Source organism: Piliocolobus tephrosceles, chromosome 20 (assembly GCF_002776525.5).
Source record: "Piliocolobus tephrosceles isolate RC106 chromosome 20, ASM277652v3, whole genome shotgun sequence".
Classification (NCBI taxonomy): Eukaryota; Metazoa; Chordata; class Mammalia; order Primates; family Cercopithecidae; genus Piliocolobus; species Piliocolobus tephrosceles.
Window position 1 is genome coordinate 20,305,138 of NC_045453.1, and position 14,699 is coordinate 20,319,836.

Consider the following 14,699-nt stretch of genomic DNA (forward strand, 5'->3'; position numbering starts at 1 on the left):
GCACTTTGGGAGGCTGAGGCGGGTGGATCACCTGAGGTCAGGAGTTTGAGCGTAGCCTGACCAACATGGAGAAACCCTGTCTCTACTAAAAATACAAAATTAGCCGGGTGTGATGGTGGACGCCTGTAATCCCAGTTACTCGGGAGGCTGAGGCAGGAGAATCGCTTGAACCCGGGAGGCAAAGGTTGCGGTGAGCTGAGATCGTCTCCCCGCACTCCCCCCCGGGGAACAAGAACCAAACCCCATCTCAAAAAAAAAAAAAAAAAAAAAAAGAAAGAAAGAAAAAGGCAAGGGTTAAGTCAGTTCCTCAAAAAGGACACCTCCAAAGCCATGGCCTTCCCACTGGCAGTACTTCTCTCTTGACTTTACCCTTGAGAGGAATTGGGATCGCAGATCTATATACCAAGCCTGGCCCAGAGGTTTGAGGTCATGAAAAAGAATGTGGGGACCAAAGAGTCACCCTCCTAGCTCAGTGTCTTCAAGCCTTTGACTGAATCACAGACAGCAACAAATATATTTCACATTGCGATTCAGTATTGACACTTGTATTTCTGTCTTTTTTTTGAGATGGAGTTTTGCTCTTGTTGCCCAGACTGGAGTGCAGTGGTGCTATCTCAGCTCACTGCAAGCTCCACCTCCCGGGTTCACGCCATTCTCCTGCCTCAGCCTCCCGAAGAGCTGACTATAGGCGCCCGCCACCACGTCCTGCTAATTTTTTTGTATTTTTAATAGAGATGGGGTTTCACCGTGTAAGTCAGGAAGGTCTTGATCTCCTGACCTCATGATCCGCCCACTTTGGCCTCCCAAAGTGCTGGGATTACAGGCGTGATCCACCGCGCCCGACCTTTTTTTTTTTTTTTAAGATGGCCGGCTAAGTTTTGATCTTGAACTCCTGATCTCAGGTGATCTGCCCGCCTCGGCCTCCCAAAGTGCTGTGATTACAGGTGTGAGCCACTGTGTCTGGCCTATATATATATATATATATATTTTTTTTTTTTTCTTTCCCTTTTTTTTTTTTTTTTTAACTTAAAGTATCCGGACCCCATTCTCTGTGATGTGCTTATTTCACATTGCATGCCTGTAACAAAATATCCTATGTATTCCACTGATATATACACCTACAATGTATCCACAACTTTTTAAAAAAGTAAAGTATCTGGGAGATCTTTTTTAACTGCTGAGTGTTAAGCAGCTTCATAATGTTTCACCGGCTACATCGTATCCCAACATATAGAGTTTGGCTGACTCATGGTATCCCATCATATAGAGGTTGGCTGATTCCAGCTCTGGAATAAAACACTTCCTTTTTTAAAACATGAATTTGGAGGCCAGGTGCAGTGGCTCACGCCTGCAATCCCAGCACTTTGGGAGGCCCAGGCAGGCGGATCACCAGAGGTCAGGAGTTCAAGACCAGCCCGGCCAACATGGTGGAACCCCATCTCTACTAAAAATACAAAAATTAGCCAGGCATGGTGGTGGGTGCCTGTAATTTCAGCTGCTTGGGAGGCTGAGGCAGGAGAATTGCTTGAACCCGGGAGATGGAGGTTGCAGTGAGCCAAGACTGCACCATGGCAATCCAGCCTGGGCGACCAGAGTGAAACTGTCAAAAAAAAAAAAAAAGAAATAGTGTTTTAAAGTGATGACAGTAAGCTTATTTGAGAGGATAAACCCTCTTCCAATGATTTAGTACTTACAGCGTAGGAACATGGAAGGAGTAGACATGTTGCAGCATGAAAACAGTATCTATGCCAGGGGTGAATGTATAAGGTAAGTTAAGATTCTAGCTTTAAAAAAAAAAAATGAAAACCCTGTGGCTATTATCAATCAATTACATTGCAAACCTGTTAAGGATGTTACTGTGCAGGATTTTGCATAGACATATGTTTTCAATTCTCTTGGGTATATACTTAGGGGTATAATTGATGGGTCATATGGCAATTGTTTGTTTAACACTTTGGAGAACTGCCCAATAATTTTCCAAAATGGCATACCATTTTACAGTCCCACCAACAGTGTACAAATGGTTCAATTTCTCTACATTGTTGTTAACACTTAAAAAAACAAAACAAAACAAAACAAAAAAACTGGGGTCGGGCGCGGTGGCTCATGCCTGTAATCCCAGCACTTTGGGAGGCTGAGGCGGCGGATAACCTGAGGTCAGGATTTCAAGACCAGCCTGGCCAACATGATGAAACCCCATCTCCATTAAAAATACAAAAAATTAGCTGGGCGTGGTGGCGGGTGGCTGTAATCCCAGCTACTTGGGAGGCTGAGGCAGGAGAATGGCTTGAACCTGGGAGGCAGAGGTTGCAGTGAGCCGAGATGGCGCCATTGCACTCCGGCCTGGGCAACAAGAGCGAAACTCTGTCTCAAAAAACAAACAAACAAACAGACAAACAAACAAACAAAACCCCAAAACTGGAATGCTTTACAGAATTTGCGTGTCATTCTTGTGCAGGGACCATGCTAATCTTCTCTGTATTGCTTCAATTTTAGTGTAAGTGCTGCCAACATGAGCATAGCCCTTATTTTTATTTTAGCCCTCTTACAACGGGTACTTTTAAAGCATTTGATAGCAAATGATTTTTTCTTCCAAAACAAATATGTTTAATATGTAAGTCTAGAAAGAAAAAACAAAACAAAAATGAGCTGGGCTTCAAATTCTTCCAGCTGCAGAGTCATTTGCAGGTTGTGGAGCAGGACAAGTCTGTTGCAGTCAGGCCAGGTGCCAATTCCAACGGGCTCATGTGTCATCTCTGGCACAAAAATCACAGGTCGACAAACCCTGATTTAGGTTTAAAGGAAGAGGCATGAACAAGGCGACTCTGGGTTATAAAGCTCAGGCTGCTCTTTACCACCAAAAATTTGCCTTAAATATGATTCTTCTCAGGGGTGTTTTTCTCCTCTTTTAAGCAAAACAAGAGTCAAGTACTTGTTTACCCTAAATTGCATTTTTTGATCTCTCTCTTCTGCTCTCTTTCCCCATCATTTGTGTGTCCTTCCCAGGGAGAAAAGTGGTTCAGAGTACAGTCTGAGGGTGGAGCTTGGGGCTGTGCCAGTTCATTTTCAGATTAGGTATTTCGAAACAGAGTTTTAGGCATGTGCAGGGTTTAGGCTTCTACCCAAGGAATCTATTTTCACTTGCAGGGAAATTTCACACTGTAATTACTATAATGAAGCAAAATGTGGTATGGGGTGAGGGAGGAGAACATTGTTACTAACCCTTGGATATTAACCCCTACAAAGCAAGTTTGGAACTGCCATATATTATCGTTATTAACATTTGAGTGTTGTGTGCTTGACACTGTTTTTAGAGCTTTCACTATCTTGTTCTGTTTAATCCTAATACCCTATGACATAAGCATTATTGTTGTTGTTATTATCATCATTATCAGTGTTCTCACTTTAGGAAATGGAGGCACAGAAAGTTCAAGTAACCATCCACTATCACACAGCTTTGTAAGTAGCAGAACCAGCTTAGCAGGTTAGGTAGTGAGTGTCAAAGCCCACATTTTCTTTTTTCTTTCTTTTTTTTAGACTCCAGGGTGGAGTATAATCACCTTGACCTCCTAGGCTCTAGTGAGCCTCTTGCCTCAGCCTTCCAGTAGCTGGGACTACAGGTGCACGCCACCATACTTGGCTAATTTATGTATGTATGTATGTATGTATGTATGTATGTATTTATTTTTGAGACAGTGAGGCCCGCGATCTTGGCTCACTGCACCTTAACCTCCTCGGCTCAGGTGATCCTCCCACCTCAGCTTCTTGAGTAGCTGGGAGATTACAGGCGCATGCCACCACACCCGGCTAATTGCTTTTTTTTTTTGGTAGAGGCAGGGTTTTACCATGTTGCCTAGGCTGGTCTCAAACTCCTGAGATCAAGTGATCTGCCCACCTGGCCCTCCCAAAGTGCTTGGATTACAGGCAGAGAGCCACTGCGCCTGGCCATAATTTTTCTAATTTTGTAGAGACAGGGGTCTCACTTTGTTGCCCAGGCTGGTCTTGAACTCCTGGAAAGCCCACACTCTTAACCACTAGGGTATCTGGCTATATGTCACACAATGGAAGAGGGGAGAATGTGGGAGACAGTGGTAGGGACAGAAACTGAGGCAGGAAAATGACTTGAGCCCAAAAGGTCCAGGCTGCAGTGAGCCGTGATCATGCCACTGCACTACAGCCTGGGTGGCAGAGTGAGACCCTGTCTCAAAACAAACAAACAAAAAAAATCAGCTGGGCATGGTGTCTCACTTCTGTAATCTCAGCACTTTCAGAGGCTGAGGCGGGCGGATTGCTTGAGGTCAGGAGTTTGAGACCAGCCTGGCCAACATGGTGAAACCCCGTCTCTACTAAAAACAAAATTTGCGTGGCATGGTGGTGCACACCTGTAATCCCAGCTACCTGGGAGTCTGAGGCAAGAGAATCACTTGAACCCGGGAGGCAGAGGTTGCAGTGAGCCGAGATTGTGCCATTACACTCCAGCCTGGGTGACAGAGCGAGATTCCATCTCAAAAAACAAAAACAAAGGCCGGGCAAGGTGGCTCATATCTGTAATCCCAGCACTTTGGGAGGCCGAGGCGGGTGGATCACAAGGTCAGGAGTTCAAGACCAGCCTGGCCAACATAGCGAAACCCTGTCTCTACTAAAAATACAAAAAATTAGCCGGGACTGGTGGCAGGCACCTGTAATCCCAGCTACTTGGGAGGCTAAGGCAGGAGAATCACTTAAACCCAGGAGGCAGATGTTGCAGTGAGCAGAGATTGCGCCACTGCACCCCAGCCTGGGCGACAGTGTGAGACTCCACCTCAAAAAAACAAAACAAAACAAAACAAAAACAAAAAAACTCAAAAAACAAACCTGTGTATCCTAAACCTAAATGTACTAATTGATCACATTTTGCCACATTTGCTCACCTGTTCTTTCTCTCCTGTGTGTGTGCATTTTTTCTCCCTAAATCATTGGAGAGTAATTTGCAAGCAGGCTAGTTACCATTGTTACCTGTCTGGAGTTCCTTTCGTATAAAACATGTAACCCAAGCTAGATCAATTGAATAGATTACTTTTCGGAATTTGAATCTTGAATAGGGTAATGAGAGGACAGGATAAAATGATTGATCTTCTCTAGATCTACTGCTGGTTTCAGATAAGATGTTCAAGTATGGCGAGGCGCGGTGGCTCACACCTGTAATCCCAGCACTTGGAGGGTCCAAGGCAGGCGGATCACCTGAGGTCAGGAATTTAAGACCAGCCCGGCCAAAGTGGTAAAATCCTGTCTCTACTAAAAATACAAAAATTAGCCAGACGTGGTGGCGCATGCCTTGTAATTCCAGCTACTTGGGAGGTGAGGCAGGAGAATTGCTTGAACCTGGGAAGCGGAGATTGCAGTAAGCCATGATTGCACCACTGCACTCCAGCCTGGACCACAAGAACAAAACTCCATCTCAAAAAAAAAAAAAATTCTAAAAAAATTCAGATGGTGTATGGTATGAATCATTATGAAGACAAAGCAGGGTAATATGACTATGTTTGTGTCTGTTGTGTGTTTAGTGCTTTAGAAGTTCTATCCGAGGATGAGACATTGCAGCAGAGACTTGAATGGCAATAGAGAGCAAGCCAGGAGGAAAGAAAATTCTAGACAAAAGGAACAACAGGTGCACAGGTCCTGAGGCAGGAACGTGCTTGGTGTGTTCAGGAAAGTTAGTGTGACAGAGGGTGAGAAATAGGGAGAGATATATCACTTGAGATCAGGGAGGGGAGCAGAGACCAAATCAATTAGGGTCAGAGTAGTTTTTTTTTTTTTTTTTTTTATGGAGTCAGGGTTTCACTCTGTCACCCAGGCTGGAGTGCACTGGCACAATTATAGCTCACTGCAGCCTCGAACTTCCAGGTTCAAGCAATCCTCTCACCTCAGCTTTCTGAGTAGCTAGGATTAGAAGTGTGGGCCACCACACCCAGCTAGGGTCTGAGTTTCATCCCAAATGCAATGGGATGCCATTCGAAGCTGTCTAGTTTGGAAGTTTTTTGTTTTTTGTTTGTTTGTTTTTGAGATGGAGTTTCACTCTTGTTGCCCTGGCTGGAGTGCAGTGGCACCATCTCGGCTCACTACGACCTCTGCCTCCTGGGTTCAAGAGATTCTTCTGCTTCAGCCTCCCAAGTAGCTAGGACTACAGGTATACACCACCATGCCCAGCTAATTTTGTATTTTTAATAGAGACGGGGTTTCACTATGTTGGTCAGGCTGGCCTCAAACTCCTGACCTCAAGTGATCCACCCTCCTCGCCCTCCCAAAGTGCTGGAATTACAGGTGTGAACCACCGCACCCGGCCTAGGTTGGAAGTAACATGATGTAATAAATGAGTTTTCAAGGATCCCTCTGGCTACTGTATGGGGAGTGCCTTATAGAGGACCAATGGGAGAGAAGCAAGGAGAGTAGCTAGGAGACAGGTGCAGTTGCTGAGGTGAAAGGCCATACAGGTGTGAGCATTTCATCTCTGGATTCTCAGCATCTAACACAGTATTTTGTTATTTTTATTTAATATATATATATATATTTCAGATGGAGTCTCTGTCGCTCAGGCTGGAGTGCAGTGGTGCAAGCATGGCTCACTGCAGCCTTGACCTCCCCTACTCAGACAATCCTCCCACTTCAGCCTCCTGAGTAGTTGGGAATATAAGCAGGTGCCACCACACCAAGCTTATTTTAAAATTTTTTATCGGCTGGGCGCGGTGGCTCAAGCCTGTAATCCCAGCACTTTGGGAGGCCGAGACGGGCGGATCACAAGGTCAGCAGATCGTAGACCATCCTGGCTAACACGGTGAAACCCCGTCTCTACTAAAAAAAAATACAAAAAACTAGCCGGGCGAGGTGGCGGGCGCCTGTAGTCCCAGCTACTTGGGAGGCTGAGGCAGGAGAATGGCTTAAACCCGGGAGGCGGAGCTTGCAGTGAGCTGAGATCCGGCCACTGCACTCCAGCCTGGGCGACAGAGCGAGACTCCGTCTCAAAAAAAAAAAAAAAAAAATTTTTTTTGTGGAGACTAGGTCTCTGCTTATTGCCAAGGCCCGTCTTGAACTCCTGGGCTCAAGCAATCTCTCAGCCTTCCAAAGTGTTGGGATTACAGGCCTAAGCCACTGTGCCCTGGCGGAAAGGAGATTTCTTTTTTTTTTTTTGAGACAGAGTTCCACTCTTGTGGCCCAGGCTGGAGTGCAGTGGCATGATGTCGGCTCACTGCAACCTCTGCCTCCTGGGTTCAAGTGATTCTCCTGCCTTAGCTTCCCGAGTAGCTGGGATTACAGGCGCCTGCCACCATACTCGGCTCATTTTTTGTATTTTCAGTAGAGACGGGGTTTCGCCATGTTGGCCAGGCTGGTCTGGAACTCCTGACCTCAGGTGATCCGCCCGCCTCAGCCTCCCAAAATGCTGGGATCACAGGTGTGAGCCGCCGTGCCAGGCCTGGAAATGAGATATTTTATTTTTTAATTTTTAAATTTTTACTTATTTTATTTTTTATTTTTTATTTTTATTTTTTGAGACCGAGTTTCGCTCTTGTTGCCCAGGCTTGAGTGCAATGGTGCCATCTCAGCTCATCACAACCTCTGCCTCCCGTGTTCAAGCGATTCTCTTGCCTCAGCCTCCCGAGTAGCTGGGATTACAGGCATGTGCTACCATGCTCAGCTAATTTTGTATTCTTGGTAGTGACCGGGTTTCTCCATGTTGGTCAGGCTGGTCTCGAACTCCCGACCTCAGGTGGTCTGCCTGCCTTGGCCTCCCCAAGTGCTGGGATTACAGGCATGAGTCACCGCTCCTGGCGGAAATGAGGTATTTTAAATAACATAAGTAAACAGAAATATATCGTGATTTTAATGGTAATTCATGCTCTGAAAAGAAACGAAAGGAATAGGAGTAGGGGAAGGCTGGGATCAGAGTGGGCAGGAAGTTAAAATAGAGCAATTAGGGAAAGCCTCACTGAAGAAGTGACATTTGGACAATGACCGTGGGGAGATTAGGGAATGGGTTATTTGAATTTTCTGGGAAAACAGCGTTCTAGGCAGAGGAAATAGCAAGTACACGACCTTTAAGGCCAGAGTGTTCTAAGCACATTGGAGAGGCCCAAGAAGTCCACTGTAGCTAAATTACAGAAGTGAGTGGAAGAGAAGAAGGTGATGAGTTTAGAGAGAGAAGGGGAGGGCAAGAGACAGGCTGTAAGGGGCTTTGCAGGTTACTGCAAGAATTTTGCAGGAGGGACATAAACTGACTTGATTCTTACCAGGATCCCTCTGGCTGCTGTGTTGAGTATAGTCTCTAAGGGGAAAGAGTGGAAGCAGGGAGAACACTGAGGAGGCTGCTGCAGTGGTCCAGGTGGGAAATGATGGTGCTGACCGTGGAGGGGGTAAATGGTCAGATTATTTTATTTTATTCACACTCAACACATCTAATACTGATTAAATATTATCTAACATACGGTCTACATTGAAATTGCCCCCCAAATTCTTTCTACATAAAAAAATCATCCTGAATCCAATCAAGTCTCACCTATTGCGTTTGGTTTTCACCTCTTTCATGCTGTCATATTTTGAAGTCTCCAGGCTTGATGTTTTGTAGAATGTCCCATATTCTGAATTCGTTTATTTTTTCATGGTTAGATTCAGGTTAGCTTTGTGTGTGTGTGTATGTGGCAAGAATACGACAGAGGTAGCAATATGCTTTCCTCACTGCATCATATTAGGAGATACATAACAACAGTCCTGACCCATTATTGGTGGTGCTAAGTTCCATCACTTGGGTAAGGGGGTGCCTGCCAGATCTCTCCATTGTAAAGCATAAATACGCTGTTCTTTATTGTAAGTCATAAATACGCTGTGGGATGATACTTCGGGACTAAATATACCGTGAATATACTGCTGCCCAACAACATTTCATCCAGCGACTTCAGCAGCTAAGGAACAGCCTCGTGGCTTCCGACCTTGTGCCTCAGTTCGCTCATCTGAAAAATGAGGATGATCATGGTCCCCAAGGGATGCTTGTTTTGAGGATCCGTGCTTGGCATACCAGAAACGCTCCACAAATGTTAGATATTACTGGACGAAGGCAAATATGAAAAAAATTAAAGGCAGGGCTAGGGCTGCATTCTCCGGATGCCGTGGCAGCTCCCAGTTGCTGCTGGGCGAAAGCTGCCGCACGATCCCACGTGGCCACGCCCTCCGCCGCGGAAGCTAGGGTGGGGACGCTGGAACCCTGGGCCGGCCGCGCAAGGCCCCCTGGGACCGGTAGTGCTGGGCGTGGCCTCGGGACTACATATCCCAGTGGCCCCCGCGCGGCGACTTCAGCTGCCGTCTCAGCCCCTCCACAGTGACGGCGGCGGCTGCGGCTGAGTCGGTGGCGGCGGCGGCGGCGGCTGCGGGCTGAGCGGCGAGTTTCCGATTTAAAGCTGAGCTGCGAGGAAAATGGCGGCGGGAGGTGAGTGGAGATAAAGGAGGAGGCGGCGGCAGGCGAGGGCGTGGAGTGCGAGGCGGAGGGAAGAGGGGCGAGTTCCCCAGGCTGCCAGAGCCGGCAGCTTCAGATCTGCCGAGACACTGAGGGGCGCGCCGGCCGGGGGACGCACTGAGGTAGTTTCAGGGTGTCGGGGCCGCGCCGCTTCCCCTCAGCCCGGGGGGCGGCCCGCGGCGGTCAGAGCGGAGACGAGGCTGGGTGGCAGCCGGCTTGGGGATCCAAGGGGGTCCCCGCGCGGAGTGGTCACCCGAGGAGTTTGCGGGGAGACAGCAGGGGCCCACTTTCCCCTTCTGTCCGTAAAGTTTTTTCTTCCTCTTGCCTCCCCCAGCCCTTTTGAAAGCTCCCCGCGTCCTCCTCCTACTGCCCCGGCTCCTTAGCAGCTATTGGGAAGCACGGGAGGGAGAAGCCGCGGGGACCCCCCCACCCCAGCCTCCCAGCCGGGTGAGATTTGGTTGCTATGTTTCCTCTTGCACTTGGGCATTTAAAAAATATTTTAACACGAATTGTCCGCAGAAGGCTCGGGTAGGTTCTTAGTTTTCTCGGTAAAAAGGCGTTTTACTACCTCTGGTGTGAAGGCTGGGAAATGGCAAGTGGGAAGTTGGTTGATTAAATTTGGGATTTGTCTGTCTTTATTACTACTTTTTTTTTTGCTCCCCTGTCTCTTATTTTATGAACATCGACTCAATTCGTCATGGTTTAAATAAACTACTTGTCTTGTACCTGCCTTAACAAAACTAGCCATGGGTCGTTGGGAGACTTAGTTGCTTCCTAGGCAGTTTGAGGGCATCTAGGGTGGGAAAGTTAACCGAGAGAGCAGCCGTGAGAGAGCGAGCATCTACCTCACTAGCAGGAGTTTGGGATTCCCAAATGGAATGACAGGGAAGCTCTGAGATTCTCTCGAAGTCGAAACTTTTTTTTTCCCCCTCCCGAATGCGAAGACTTCCTTTTTGCAGTATTTGAGCAGGGCTTCAAAACCAACCTGTTTTTGTTATTAAGCCTGTACGGTGAAGAAACAGGAAGGAGAGTACCAGCTGTCTTGCTGCAATGGTTATAAATGGAGTTGAATGAGATGTGTGAGAGTGGTAGTAGTATTGAGTAAGATTGCTGCATCTCTTTGATTTAAATGCCTGGCCTCGGATCCACCTAACTGATCCCTGGCTGCAAAAAAGCTTCAGTATTTGTTGCAGCAGGTTGTTGAGAAGGTGATTGGAGGAATAAAAATCTTAGGTGTTCAGCGAATGCTGCACAAACGAAAATGTTAATGGAAACCTGTAAGTTTGTGAATTGTTTGTTCTTGAAAATATTTTAAATGTATGCTCATTAAGAATATGGTTCTACCGCATGATATCCAATTGGAAAGGTATAAACACATTGAAAAGTGAAGTCTCCCTTTCACGCCAAACCTCACCTTCTCAGAGGCAAAGACTGTTACTGGTTTTTTTAGAATATCCTTGGTCTTTGGAATAATTATTTTAAGATTTTCATTTGAAACCACTTCTGTTGGATACCCAAAGCAGGGAAATAAAATGAACAGAAGAAACAGAAAATGTGGGAATACTGTTTTTGCTCTCTTAAAAAAAATGTTGACAGCTATTGGAAAAAGCTCTTCTGAACTTACTCCTTATGTCACCTTATCTATTAATACCGTTAAAGAAATAACAATCTGTGGGGCTTTAGGATAAAGAACTCTGCCAGAGTTCATTGTTTGTATGTAAAATGAAGCCTCTGCTTGTAACATGTAAAATGATATTGAACACTATAGCTCCTGTCACTAGAGGTTGCTTCAGGTTCTGCATTTAAATGAGCAGTAATCTAAATTGCCTGTGATCCTAAATTATAGGGGCATTTTATATATAGATAGAAATGACTTAATTGTCCAATCAGCATTTGAAATAAAAGAGGCATATACCAGCTTTTCCCACATAGATGATGAGGATTGTGGACTAAGCAGGAGGCTGTAATATTTCTAGAGCAATTATAGGAGATGTTTCTACCGTATTTAACTACAAAGGCTTTGAAAATGTACAACTTGAGCATCAATAGCAGTATTTATATTTTTATATTTCAGAATGGTTGTTTTAACAATTTGCCAACACTAACAATTTGTTAAGGAAATTCAGTGATATTAGAGCTAGTTTATTAAAGATTATATTAAATTTCACTACATTTTGAAAATGATTATGCTGTGCATTTCCTTCTCTGTATAAAAATTATTTCTAAAAAGTGCCACCCACCTCCTGAGCAAATAAATTCGAATTCAGTAAGGAGTGAAGTACTGTTGCACCTGGGACCCTTTTTCTAGGCGATATGCAAATAAAAAGTAGTTTAAAAATGGTTGCTTACTAATGTCTTCTTGACGGTCTTTTGAAATAAGGTTTCTTGCAGGGATATAAGAAATAAGGTTTCTTGCAGTTTCTTAAAGATAAAAGCTAAATGTGGCTTTTTTTTCTTTTTTCTTTTTTCTGTTTTTTTAAACGAATTCAGTTCTTCCTGCTGGGCGCAGTGGCTCAGGCCTGTAATTCCAGCAGCTTGGGAGGCCGAGGCAGGTGGATCACGAGGTCAGGAGTTTGAGACCAGCCTGGCCAATACGGTGAAACCCCGTTACTGCTAAAAATACAAAAATTAGCCGGGCGTGGTGGCGAGCACCTGTAGTCCCAGCTACTCAGGAGGCTGAGGCAGAAGAATGGCTTGAACTGGGAAGACAGATGTTGCAGTGAGCTGAGATTGAGCCACTGAACTCCAGCCTGGGCGACAGAATGAGACTCTGTCTCAAGAAAAAAAAAAAAAATTCAGTCTTGTGCATTAACAGTATGATTCTGGAATAATTCCTTTTAACTTGGAGTACTGTAATTGAAAAGTCTTTTAAAAAATAATTTAAAAATAAATTTTTAGTTTGGACAATAGGGTAAGATTTTAAAAACTCTGCTATTGTCCTATCCCAAATTGATGGTTAAAATAAATGGCTTTGGGGTTTTATTTGCAGGCAGGGTTAGCTTTTTTTTCTTTTTTTCTTTTTTTGAGACGGAGTTTTGCTCTGTTGCCCAGCCTGGAGTGCAGTGGCATGATCTTGGCTCACTGCAACCTCTGGATTCAAGCAGTTCTACTGCTGCAGCCTTCCGAGTAGCTGGGATTACAGGCGTGCGCCATCATGCCCGGCAATTTTTGTGTTTTTAGTAGAGACAAGGTTTACCATGTTGGCCAGGCTTGTCTCAAACTCCCACCCTCAGGTAATCCACCTGCCTTGGTCTCCTAAAGTGCTGGGATTACAGGTGTAAGCCATCACGCCAGCCTGCATTTTTAAAAACTATATAATTTCACACTTTGGCCAGAGGAGGTAGAGTACTTTTGAAAACTTTTAATTTGTTGCAAGTTTAGAATGCATATAGAGGCCAGTGACTTTTTGTCTACAACAGCAAATTTGTCACAATTTAATACAATTGTTACCCTGTAAAGCTATCTAGGACAAGAAAAAAACAAGACTTTTTGATCATGATTGACGAGATTACCTGTACCAGTTTGGTTTGAATCTTTGGTATAAATATTTTTTTAGCATTATTGAGCAGTTAAAGCTCTGAGAGCAGAACATTAGTATTGGAAATATGTTAACTTTTTCTTCTTTTTTTCTCATACTTCAAAAGATTGAAAAACAAGGGGACTATATATTGGTTTGGATTCTCAGGAATAGCTTTGAGATTGAGTGCTGCAGTAAAGTGTAGGCATTTTCTCCTTTTTTTCTTTTTTTTTTGAGATGGAGTCTCGCTCGTGCCCAAGCTGGAGTGCAGTGGTGATCTTGACTTACTGCAACCTCTGCCTCCCAGGTTCAAGTGATTCTCATGCCTCTGTCCCCACCCGAGTAGCTGGGACTATCGGCGCTCGCCACCATGCCTGGCTAATTTTTGTATTTTTAGTAGAGACGGGGTTTCACCATGTTGGCCAGACTGATCTTGAACTCCTGACCTCAGGTGATCCACCCGCTTTGGCCTCCCAAATTGCTAGGATTACAGGCTTGGGCCACCGCTCCCGGCCCATTTTCTTCCATTTTATGAGTGCTTCTTGGGGTTGGGGAGGGGGTTACAAAATAAACATGTCTGAGTTAAGTTGGAGGAGGGGCTTTGTGGTAATGAGGCATATTCCATGAGTTTGGTCATGTTTTTGCTAGGTAAATTCATTTTGTCCATTGTTTTTCTGAGAGGGTTTCTGGGAGAAAATTATTTTGGGTTAAAGATGCAATTTATCCAGAGCCTAACTTTATTTTCAGCCCCTTAACAAATTATGGAATTGAATTTAATTGCCCTTCCCTTTCTTACCTTCTGGTGGAGAGTTTTTAAATGAACAGGAAAATGGCCAGAAGATACACAGCAGGAGTAGAATGAGAGACCTGCAGTGTGTAGAAGGCCGATTTATCCACAAACTGGATAATCTTCTTAGGCTGCATGCTGCCAGTACCTATGTTAGCATTAACTCAGTTTGGTAGGTACTGCCAGCCTAGGTCAATTTACAGTGGGGGGCAGTAATAGGGTTTATTTAACTAACTGTATAGTAAACTTTGTGGCCTAAAGGCAAAGGAAAGGAGTCTGACCGGACTGGCAAACAGGTTTTACCCATTTAAAATAATATTCTAAGAGCAATTGTCTGGCTTTTAAAATATATTTTTAGGAACATCTGTGTCTTTTTAAAATTTTCTGTTAATTTTTTAAATTGATATGTTCTAGGAAAGGGTGTGACATTTTTAATCTGTTATGCCTATGAAAAGGTATTCTGTTGAAATGTTTAATTTCCTTAGAGGCTATGAGTGAGGGTTATGCAGCTTTACTTTTTGGAAACCAGGGTGACTAGATTACTGAATTTAACTATTGATTAGCCACATAATGATGAAAAGGGAATATTGGCCTAGGTATCACACAGTAATGGATAATCTGCTCCCTGGGGCTTTGCTTTTGGTGGCTATGGCAGCTGAGTTGGAGTGGTAGATGGATAGATGGGAAAGGACTGCAGAAGTCAGCATAATCCTCAATTAGGATAAGCCTTATGGTTAATTGAATGTTGAGTATACAGGTTAAATCCCATTATAACGAACTCCAGGGGGGACTGGCCAAATTATTTTGTTGTACTGGGAGTAGACTTTATTAAATATTGTTTAAAACAGTCTTTTTGTTAGAGGTGTTAGAGATTTTGGAAAAATTTCAATTTATTGTAACAATTTGGCAAGTTGTTC

General features: G+C 44.6%; 1 protein-coding gene and 1 non-coding gene across 6 annotated transcripts in view; one reads left to right on the forward strand and one right to left on the reverse strand.

Annotated features, from left to right (window-relative positions):
- Positions 1-2,412: 2,412 nt before the first annotated feature.
- On the reverse strand, positions 2,413-2,520 carry LOC111526669. Its single transcript, XR_002726456.1, has one exon. It is a non-coding gene; the product is annotated as a U6 spliceosomal RNA (small nuclear RNA).
- Positions 2,521-9,289: 6,769 nt separating this feature from the next.
- The window catches only part of NCOA3 (nuclear receptor coactivator 3), a 146,111-nt gene continuing 140,701 nt past the window's right edge, over positions 9,290-14,699 (forward strand). For 3 of the 5 annotated variants that reach the window (XM_023192488.2, XM_026455295.1, XM_023192492.2), the window contains exon 1: positions 9,312-9,451. The gene's annotated coding sequence lies outside the window, so the exon portion shown is untranslated. Of the gene's footprint in view, positions 9,452-14,699 lie in introns of all 5 variants that reach the window. The other 2 variants (XM_023192491.2, XM_023192493.2) reach the window with 1 other exon arrangement.